Genomic DNA, 10,056 nt, shown 5'->3' with positions numbered 1-10,056 from the left:
CAGTCTTCATCATTTACCTTTCCTTCGGCACTTTTGCTTCTCGTAGTAACTGCATAAGCAGGTAATAGGTTTGGAAATTTACATTCAACTTCTGTAACAGAGGAAGGATTAAAGGGTTTTTCTGTCAAAATTGGATCACTACAACCAAAAACTGTCTCCACGTACACCATTTCCCAGAATTAACATCTCCTGACACTGAGATTTTTCTCACTAAAGCAAGTTTGACAAATCCTGAAATAGCGGAGTTTCCAACCTTGCTTCTACCAATGGGGCTATCCTTCCACTGGCCAGTACTGACTGTACAACTCCGTATCTCTTAACCACCTCACTTGCTTTTTTCAACACAAGGAAGGTGTAACCAACCATCTCCCATAAATGGGTCACATAATTCAGTACCTTTGGATGTAGGCTTCACTTCAGGTAGTCCCACTCCATTTCCTTTTACATTAGTCTCAGTACAACCAACATTACATAAATTATTACTGTTAATGCCATTGTTACATTACAATACCTCTTACCTGGCCTAAGGGGAGACGCAAGGAAAGAAGGACTTCTGTCACCACATACCTGTGGTTGATTTAACAATGCAATGGTATTTTCAGTTTTATGATTCTCCTTGAAATGTACAGATTTATTTTTAACTTAATTGCCACTTAATTTGGACGGTTTTCTGTGCGATGCGGACAACTCTTACTGACGAGTCTTGGTTTGAAACAACTAAAAAAAAAACAAAAAAAGATATCCAAAATTTCCGCCTACTGTTTGATAACGATTACTATACTGATCATTTCCACTGGACTCAACTTTACCAGAACTAACACTAGGACCAGAACTGTATTCACTCGCCCCTCTAATACCTCTATTAAAGAATCTATTACAAAATCCACGAGATGATACCTGTGAACTCTTAGTCTTACTTTGTACCTTGTAATTCTGACGCTCTGCCCAAATAATACAGCTTTTGGGTTAATGCATAGTTATCAGACAATTTAGTGGCTTCATCCACAGTATTTACATCACGTTCATCCAAATAAGTTTTAACCAGTGGATGAATACTATCCTTAAATCGCTCAAGCAAGATAATTTCCTGAAGTTTACCGAAATCACCATCTAGTTCTCGGGCATTCATCCACCTGTTATACAACAGGCATTGTGCCCTTGCATGCTCCATATGTGTTTGTCTCTTTTCACCCAGCTTCTGAACTTCTCTCTATTTCTCTCTGGCACCCACTCATCAGCTTTCAAAATTTTAGATTTGACTCTCATAATCCTTAGAATCATCTAAAGACAAGGCAGCAAACACTTCCCTAGCCTTTCCTCTAAAGGAGGTTTGAACCAACCTGCTCCACGACTTTCTCGGCCATTCACGTTGTTCTGCTACTTTCTCAAATTGTAAACAAAATGCATCGACTTCAGTTTCAATAAAAATGGGTAGCGACGCTTTTTACTGTATTGTCTATTTGAAAAGACTTTGGCACTTCTTTAGATTTTCCTTCTACTTCAAGTTTTTTTATCTCTAGCTCTATCCTCTTTTGTTCAACAGCTTTCTCAGCTCTCATTTTCTAACCTCTTTTGTTCAACAGCTTTCTCGGGTTTCTCGTTTTCTAACTTAATTATTTCTAATTGAACCATCATCTGCTCAAAACTCATCCTTTCATATACAAGTTTTAACTTTTTTGGTTTCCCTTGTGTGAATTTGTCCTTTCACGTTTGGATTGGGCACCTTCCTCTTCACTATACTTACTAGCACTTGGGTGGTTATTAACTTCTTCCTAGTCCCAATTCATCAGTAACAACCCTTCCTTATCAGACAATATGCCTAAGGTCATTAGCGCCTCACACGCTATTTACTATTTGTTGCTTCCTTGCAGATTCCGATACTTCTACATTATAGTACCTTGCTAGAACATTCCAGTTATTTTAATTATACCTTCTATTTCTTCACAACTAGGACTACGTATAAAATTTCGCAAATCAAACATCTTTAATAACCGCACAGCAAGATAAACTATAGTACTATACCCTTCTCAAAAATACGTGGAATGAAAACAAAGTAACACTGGAGTAAGGATACGTTCCGGTTACGTTCGACAGGCCCCATGTTATATAAAAATAATATTTATAATATTAATATGATTTAATAGAATGTATATGGAAACCCATAAAAACCTAAATTACTTAATAACAGCCTTTCTTCACAAACTACCCATCACCAATTATACTGCGACTTACAGCACAATACCCAAATCACCAAGCTATACATCAACTCAACATTAGATTCATATAACCCTTAACATAAAAAGTCTAGTGGCAACCACAGTTACATCGCACAAGAACACCTCTCAATGGCTAAACGATACATTACCAAATTCACTTTAGAAACTTGAAACACTTTCCCTTTCACTTGTTTGCTGCGACCCCACGAAATTCATCGTCTGAGGTCTTTATATACCAGAGACTCGCTAGACAGTGGACATGGACCTAACAATACGTTTCTTTACACAGTTTGTGGCGACTGTCCCCTACGTCAAGTGCTACTGCCATCTGTTGTAAAGTGTTACACTTCCTATGCACTAGATTCCTAGAATAATCATTTTCTCAACCTTTTGTTACATATTATGAGTAGTAAATCATATTCCTTTACAATATATATATATATATATATATATATATATATATATATATATATATGTGTGTGTGTGTGTGTGTGTGTGTGTGTGTGTGTGTGTGCGTGATAAACAAGACCTCATTTAAACCGGACGGATTCTAACGGAGACTTTACTCACAATAGTTGCAATCTTTCAAGGACAACCTGTCCCAGGACATGTGGGCCATTAATCTTTGAAAGATTGTAACTTTTGTGAATAAAATATCTTCTAGCTGCCATCTTGATTAAATGAGGTGGTTTCAAATTTGTATGAATCCACAGTACATTTGCACAAGTGATCAAGCTTAATATATATTTAAGTATATATCTAAGTCAAGTGCCTTAATAAACTTATATATTATATAAATAATAAAGACGTGAATTGAGGTACTTTCCTAATCTTCACCTGAAAGAGTCTGACGGTATTAAAGCGTAACCTTGCAACCAGAAATACCTATGTTATGGAACGAGATCGAAAGAAAATCTCCTTTTCTACAGACAGCTGAGGGAGACCAATGATAACTGAAATGCCTCATTCTCATGATGCGAGAAGTCAAATGTGCAACGCTGATGTTCTTTGAGACATAAATAAATAAATAAATAAATAAATAAATAAAGAAAAACAAGGAAAGCAATTTCAAGTAAGACGAAGAAGGTGGGGGAGGGGGAGGAAAGCAACTTAAATCTTAGACCTCAGGCCGAGAAAAAGTTAGTGTTCAGTGACATACAGGAAAGCCGTCTTTTCATCATAGATTTCATATCACAGGATAATTAAGCAGTTGTCAACAGAATCAATATAGTTCATTTGATAATTTTTAAATCACGTTCACAAAGACATTATCACACAAACACAGATGTGCACACACACAGCCTCCCGGAGGGAGGAAGTCATGCAAGTGGAATTTCAGAAGTTCAAGCGGAGGCGCAATGTATCACTACCCCAATACTGCTCTCATTGCATTCTAATACATTTTTATCTTGAATTTGAACTCAGTGACCCCGGTGGGCTTGTTCCGTATGAATAGGATTCATGTTCTGAATAATAATAATAATAATAATAATAATAATAATAATAATAATAATAATAATAATAATAATAATGTGTGTACTATGTAAATATATGTGACCGAGGTATTAACCTCGGTACAGAGTCTCAAAAGAAAAACAAAGAAAACTAATACCAAGTCTCCAAGTCTACCGTTTCACTCTCTCTCTCTCTCTCTCTCTCTCTCTCTCTCTCTCTCTCTCTCTCTCTCTCTCTCTCTCTCTCTAAAATGTAAATAGGAAGTACAGGAAACTCATGTCTATCAAACTAAAGTTTATTAAATAAAACCAACAAAAAAATGAATATGATTAAATTGAAATGAATGAGATAATCATAAGACATCAGATCCTTAATTGAGCTATTCCCCACTGAAGGCAATATCTAAATCTATTATGTAAACTCACATCTCACAAGTCCCAAAAACTCAAATATATAGTATGTCCGTGATATTGTCAAGTTCCCTGTTTACTTGTGATCTCTCACTGATACATCTAGGAATACAAAGAGAAAGAAAAATAAAACACATTTTTAAAAGTATGCACAGGGAATGATAACTGGGATTTTCCCATATTACTGATATACAAAATATAAAAGAATAAAACTGCAGAGAAATGTAAGAATAAAATGCAGAAAAATGCAAAAGACCCAATCCATGCACACATCATAAAAATAATATTAAAGATCACTGTAAAATATATGTTTTAAATTAACTGCACCAGACCAAGTGCATGTAAAACATAATAGCCATACCTTAGTACTTTCTCTCCAGTTTAACTGTAAAAGGCCCTGTATAATCAACGAAAATATTGCCGAAAGGCTCAGCTGGTGGGTCTTCCCTGAATTCCTTGTAACAATTCTGATTTAGATTGACAGGGCGTGCATTAAATCTCTTGGAGTGAACACATTGCCTCAGAACCTTTTTTAACCACTGAAAAATTTCTAGGAATGAAATAATGTCTTCTGAATTCAGAAAGAACAGCATAGCACCCAGAATGAGCTAATTTTTGATGAATATCCAATATAATTAACTTTGTTAAATAACTGTCTCTAGATAATAGAATAAAAATTTTTTCTCATTCTTACTCTTCAAGACCCTTGTTATCAACAAACAAATTCAACTGAGAAACTATACCTGGTATATCCTTTATTGCAGAAAAACCTTTAGAAAAATATTCCAAAACATCAGCAAAGTGATTTTGTTGATCAGTCAAAATCAAATGGACAAGAACTAAAGAGACAAGATTCTTATCCTCTTTTACATCAACTTGCCTTCTCACTTTAGCTTTCCATTTGTGTATACATATTATGCACAGATGGTACAGCAAAAAAGTCTTCGGAAGTCAGAAAAATCAGGAATATTCCCCAAGTAATTTCTCATAACTAAAGGAACATGAGAAAGATTTATGTCATTTCCAGAAAGATAACCCTCTTAAGGAATAGTGAACTGCATGTCTTGTGCCCTAATATTACTCAGTTCCGGGCCTGAAAGAAAACAAGACTTCATTAACAATTTATATGACGTGCACCTGGTACCTATCAGCAGGATTCTCCCTGCCATTAATAAACTCAAAATGAACGGGATATATTTCACACAGTTTTTGTATACTGTAAATTCTGTTTAATACAAAAGTAGATTATTGGTTCACTTTCTTAAGTTGAAGCGAAGAACTTATTAACCACTGCAGGGAAAAAGAAGAATCTGAAAATAGTCAAATCTTTGTCACCTTTATAGGTTTCATACAACTGGGAGCAGCAAGATCCAAATAAAGATCAACGGATTGTTCAACTTCTAGATTAATGGCGTGGATCTCTAAAGATGGCATGGATTTACCTTTCAATTGGGTATTAGCTAACCGATTTTTAGCATTCACAAAGGTAAGTTTCCCACACTCAACATTCAATAAATAAATGACACACCAATATATGTCACAACTGGCATCAGTAAAAACAATTATATGATACTCACCATCCCTTCGACCCATAAAACGGGGGCGATGAATTATATTGCCTACAGATATTCCTCCAGTCTTTAAGGTGTGGACTATTAAGAGGCTGGTCCCAGTTCAAATCCTTTTGACATTGCAAATTATGCATATTGAGCCTACGTCGATTAAATATAGGCAAGTTGAAACCAAATATATCGAACTGAGTGGCAATGGACCAGGGAATTAATCTTAAAGTGTTAGGTTCTGGGTCAAGGGAAATTAGCCTAGTGAAAATATCATCCGGAGTAAGAACTTCTGAGTGATCTATGTCAGACTGCAGATCAATATCATTAGTCACCAGCTGCTGAGTTTCAAATTTAAAAGGTCTGAATATGCCAACTAACTGTTTGTAGGCCCACCTCAGGTCATCAGAGCTGCTCATTGTAACAGCACCTTTATCCATATATATATATATATATATATATATATATATATATATTATATATATATATATGTGTGTGTGTGTGTGTGTGTGTTTGTATATATATTATTATATATAAAGCATATACAAGTTTCTTCAGTTCATCGATTCATGAATCATTATTGGAAGTTAATTTCAACACATAATACAATGATGCCATCAAAAGAAATGGGCTACACTAAAGTCCAAATGTAATCACCTGCGGTGACGTTCCGAAACCAAAAAAACAATAGCCTAGACTGATCAATTTCACTTAAAGCCAACATATTGAAAGCTTTCTTAAAATCAAAAATAAAATTCATTTCATCAAAACTAATATTAAGAAATGCAGATGAAAGCTTTTGATTTGGGCTAGGCCCATCATACATACATTGATTATGTGACAGTGACAGTTTCTTAGAGGATTCCTGAAAATTAGAAAGATATACTATGCGATACTTCGTAGTTTCCCTTTCTGACTAAAGACTGGCATATGAGGTAAGATTGAGATCTTAGGATATTCAGCCTTAAATACTTCCAAGTCCAAAACTGGCTCAATAATTCCCGCCTTCGATTGCTCCTTTATGCAGTTATCTACCAATTGCAAGGAACCTTTCTTACGAGGTAATTTTTAAAAATTTGATTGAAGAATAGTTTTGGAAAGAGGCTCATTTCTCGAAAGAAGGTGTGATACCTTCCATTCCATAACAGGGGAACAACTATGCGTCCATCAATTTCCGCGTGCAAATTTCTCAGTGTAGTCCACGAGAGAATCATTGAGGTGATAAGATTCATCACTGTAAACTTTGTGATCATAGTTCAAATATAATTGGCTCTCCATATCGAGGATTTGATCAGTTGCTTCTTGCAGTTTCTTATCAATAATAGTTCCTGGAATACTGAGTGTTGCCATCACACAGAGCTGCCATAAATTCGTAGCTGCTGGTGACGTCACATTTCCCTTCGTTTTCTATTCCAGCATGATTGGTAAAAAAAACGACAGCAATTCCAATACACAAACAACTATTGTAAATTAGCGAGTAAAATATAGAGTTAAATAATTATATTTAACCTTATACTATCATTAACCGATGAATATTACAAAACCAGTAACTCTTTTCCTAATAGTATAAACGGTAGAGTAATTCCAATGAAAAAAAAAAAAAAAAAAAAAACTCACCTAATATTTCTGCCTTCAAGTGCTTCAATGAATTGTCTGAGCTTGTTGAGCCATCGTCATCTCCATCATATTCGTAATCACTTGTTACGTGGCCGTGTATAAAATGGAATTCTGATATTATGAGAGTATGAATACCATTGTAATTATCTCCTTCACTATTGTCCTTACTATCAAAATAACTGGACCTCCTGGTTTCCTCTTATTCCACATTTTAATGTCACACCATAATAATCAATTTCCCAATAATTTTTTTATATAACTAATATAGAATGACATTGAAACGGTGGTGCATCGTATACTTGCGGCCTAGTCTTCATAAAAAAGGCAGCACGTGATGTTGCGTTGCAATCCGATGTCAGGCGAGGTTATTAACCGGTTAATCAAATTTCCCGCTGGATCACGCTTTCGCTCTCTTAAACTCCAAATTTGGAGAGAGAGAGAGAGAGAGAGAGAGAGAGAGAGAGAGAGAGAGAGAGATATGCGAGGGGGTGGCTATAACAGAAAAAGTAAGGGGAGACTGCACTAAATACTTGAAGGGCATGCAGAATTCACCATTTATATTATAATTGACAACTTTATTTTACTGAACACTGAGCAACTATATGCTGTTTACACACATTTTAATAACTGTGTTAGTGTTATTTAGTAACAAAATTAGTACGTACCCCAAAATCAAACAATGTTTGAAGTATGTACTCTATAGTACATACAGCATATACAAAACAAAACAACTTCAAATAAACTTGAAAATTTTAATCTGCATTTTTATACTTAATACCCATTTCCAATCTACAAAATATTCATTAAATTTTCTGATGGTTGGAAGTTGTAGCAACACCCCTGTTCTTTTACAGATTCAGTAATATATGTGAGTGCTTTAACTGAGTCAATACTAAGGCTGTTTCTTACATCTGTTTTAATGAGGTTTAATTTTGAAAACAATCTTTCTGCATCTGTATTTGTTACAGGTAAAGCCAATATATTCAGAGCAAATGTGGCGACACTTTTGAACAATTATGTATTATCAAATTTATAGGACCCAAGTTTTAGGTAGAAATCAACAGGTTTGTAAGTTTGTGGAGTGATGTCTAAGGGTATGGGAGTGCTGTCAAGGTGTCTCCATTCGTTATCTAGGGTTTGCAGATCACCATCATACAGTCGAGGTACCTTTGCGACAAGAGGGGCGAGGGATGGCATTACATCTCTAGGGATTGGATCTAAAACCATTTCTGGATTAAACAGCGAAGCCATTTCCCAAAGATCATCCTGTAACTGAAACCTCTTTTTTTATTTCTTCACACAGCTTTATCATGAACAATCTACATCTCCTCCTGATATCAGCGACCATATCTACGTTTTTATAGTATTCCTCTTTTTGCAGTAGCGTATAAACTGAATCCTCTAAATAAATGTTGCTGAGCGGTATATGGTTCACTTCCTGGCTTGGATCAAAATGCTCTAATTTTGTATTTCTAATAATTTCCTTACGACAAAAATATTGGATAGTATTTTTATAGAGCCTGTTAACATGAAAATGAACTAAATATATTGTTGGTGTCTCCCTTTGAAACAAGAGATTCAAATTATTGCAAAAAGGTAAAATAAAGTTTAAAAAATTAAAATATACATAGATTGAGGGATCGTTGAGATCATTTACTATTAGGTTAATGGACCTAAGCTTCTCCACTCCTATACTTACAAAGTACTGCTTCAAAGCCTCCTACTGCTCCAAGACCCTTTCTACTGCTTGGTGGAGACTTAGCCATCGCGTCTGTGATACACGAAGAAGTTTGTGGGGTTTTAGAGAGAAAAGTTTCTGAAATTGCAGAAATTCATATTTACGTTTGGCACTGTGAGAAAAGTGAGTGTAAATGTTCCTCAGTAAGCCCTCGTACTGCCTTGGAAACACTTTGGAAGCCTCTGAGGCACAAAGATGTATGGAATGGCAAATGCACTTGAAAATTTTTAGGTCTGGAAGGTGTTGCCTCAACCTGCTGGACAGAGTTGTATGCCCCCATTATATTGGAGGCCCCATCCGCTGCCAAACCTACCAAATTATTTAATGGATTGTTATTTGTTTTTAAGATGTGCATAATCATTTCAAATAATGACTCTCCACTGGAGCCTGCATTTGAGGAATGGTTTTCATATACATTAATCAAATCTAGCAACCTGGTCTTAATAGTTCCTCCATGTGAATCAAAATATTTCGTCTATCACTAATGAAAATTTATTATTCCTAAGCTGTGAGACAACATCATCATGAATTTTATTACCGAATTGCTTAACCATTTCGCTGCACTTTGTTCTTTTCATGTGCAGGGATTGTGCTATTTCAGAGTCGGGAAACATGTTCCTGCACAGTTCAGTGAAATGGTCCGCCAAAAGAAATGGGAGGTTATGTTCCGCGATGAAGCAAAGCATCAAAATCTTTGCTATTGCAATAGACCGGTCCAAGTCCTGGTGGTGTGGAGGACGAACATTTTCTCTAGCCATGTTAGCACCATGAATTTTGCTCTCCTGGAAGAGGAGGGATGTCGTATTCAAACAAAATTAATACTAAAAATACAAATTTTTGTTTATTATCGTTAGTGGCAAGTATGAATTACCAATAGTTTTATAAAATTTTGGCCACTACGTTGCTAAACCATGCAATAATTCTATAATAACAAATATCTAAGATTGAGTTAACTGTGCCCTCTCCTGGGTAACAGTCCATATCTTTACCAACGCCGTCACTCATGATTTTTAAGGGAATTGTGATTCCACGCAACATAATATATGATACTATATATGAAC

The 10,056-nt window shown here is 35.5% G+C and overlaps 1 pseudogene; it reads right to left on the bottom strand.

The window, feature by feature from the left end:
* Positions 1–8,977: 8,977 nt before the first annotated feature.
* LOC135218068 (uncharacterized) lies at positions 8,978–9,573 on the bottom strand (annotated as a pseudogene).
* Positions 9,574–10,056: the final 483 nt, after the last annotated feature.

This window comes from Macrobrachium nipponense, chromosome 9 (assembly GCF_015104395.2).
Source record: "Macrobrachium nipponense isolate FS-2020 chromosome 9, ASM1510439v2, whole genome shotgun sequence".
Taxonomy (NCBI): domain Eukaryota; kingdom Metazoa; phylum Arthropoda; class Malacostraca; order Decapoda; family Palaemonidae; genus Macrobrachium; species Macrobrachium nipponense.
The sequence above is the reverse complement of the archived record's forward strand: the minus strand, read 5'-3'. Positions and strand labels throughout refer to the sequence as shown.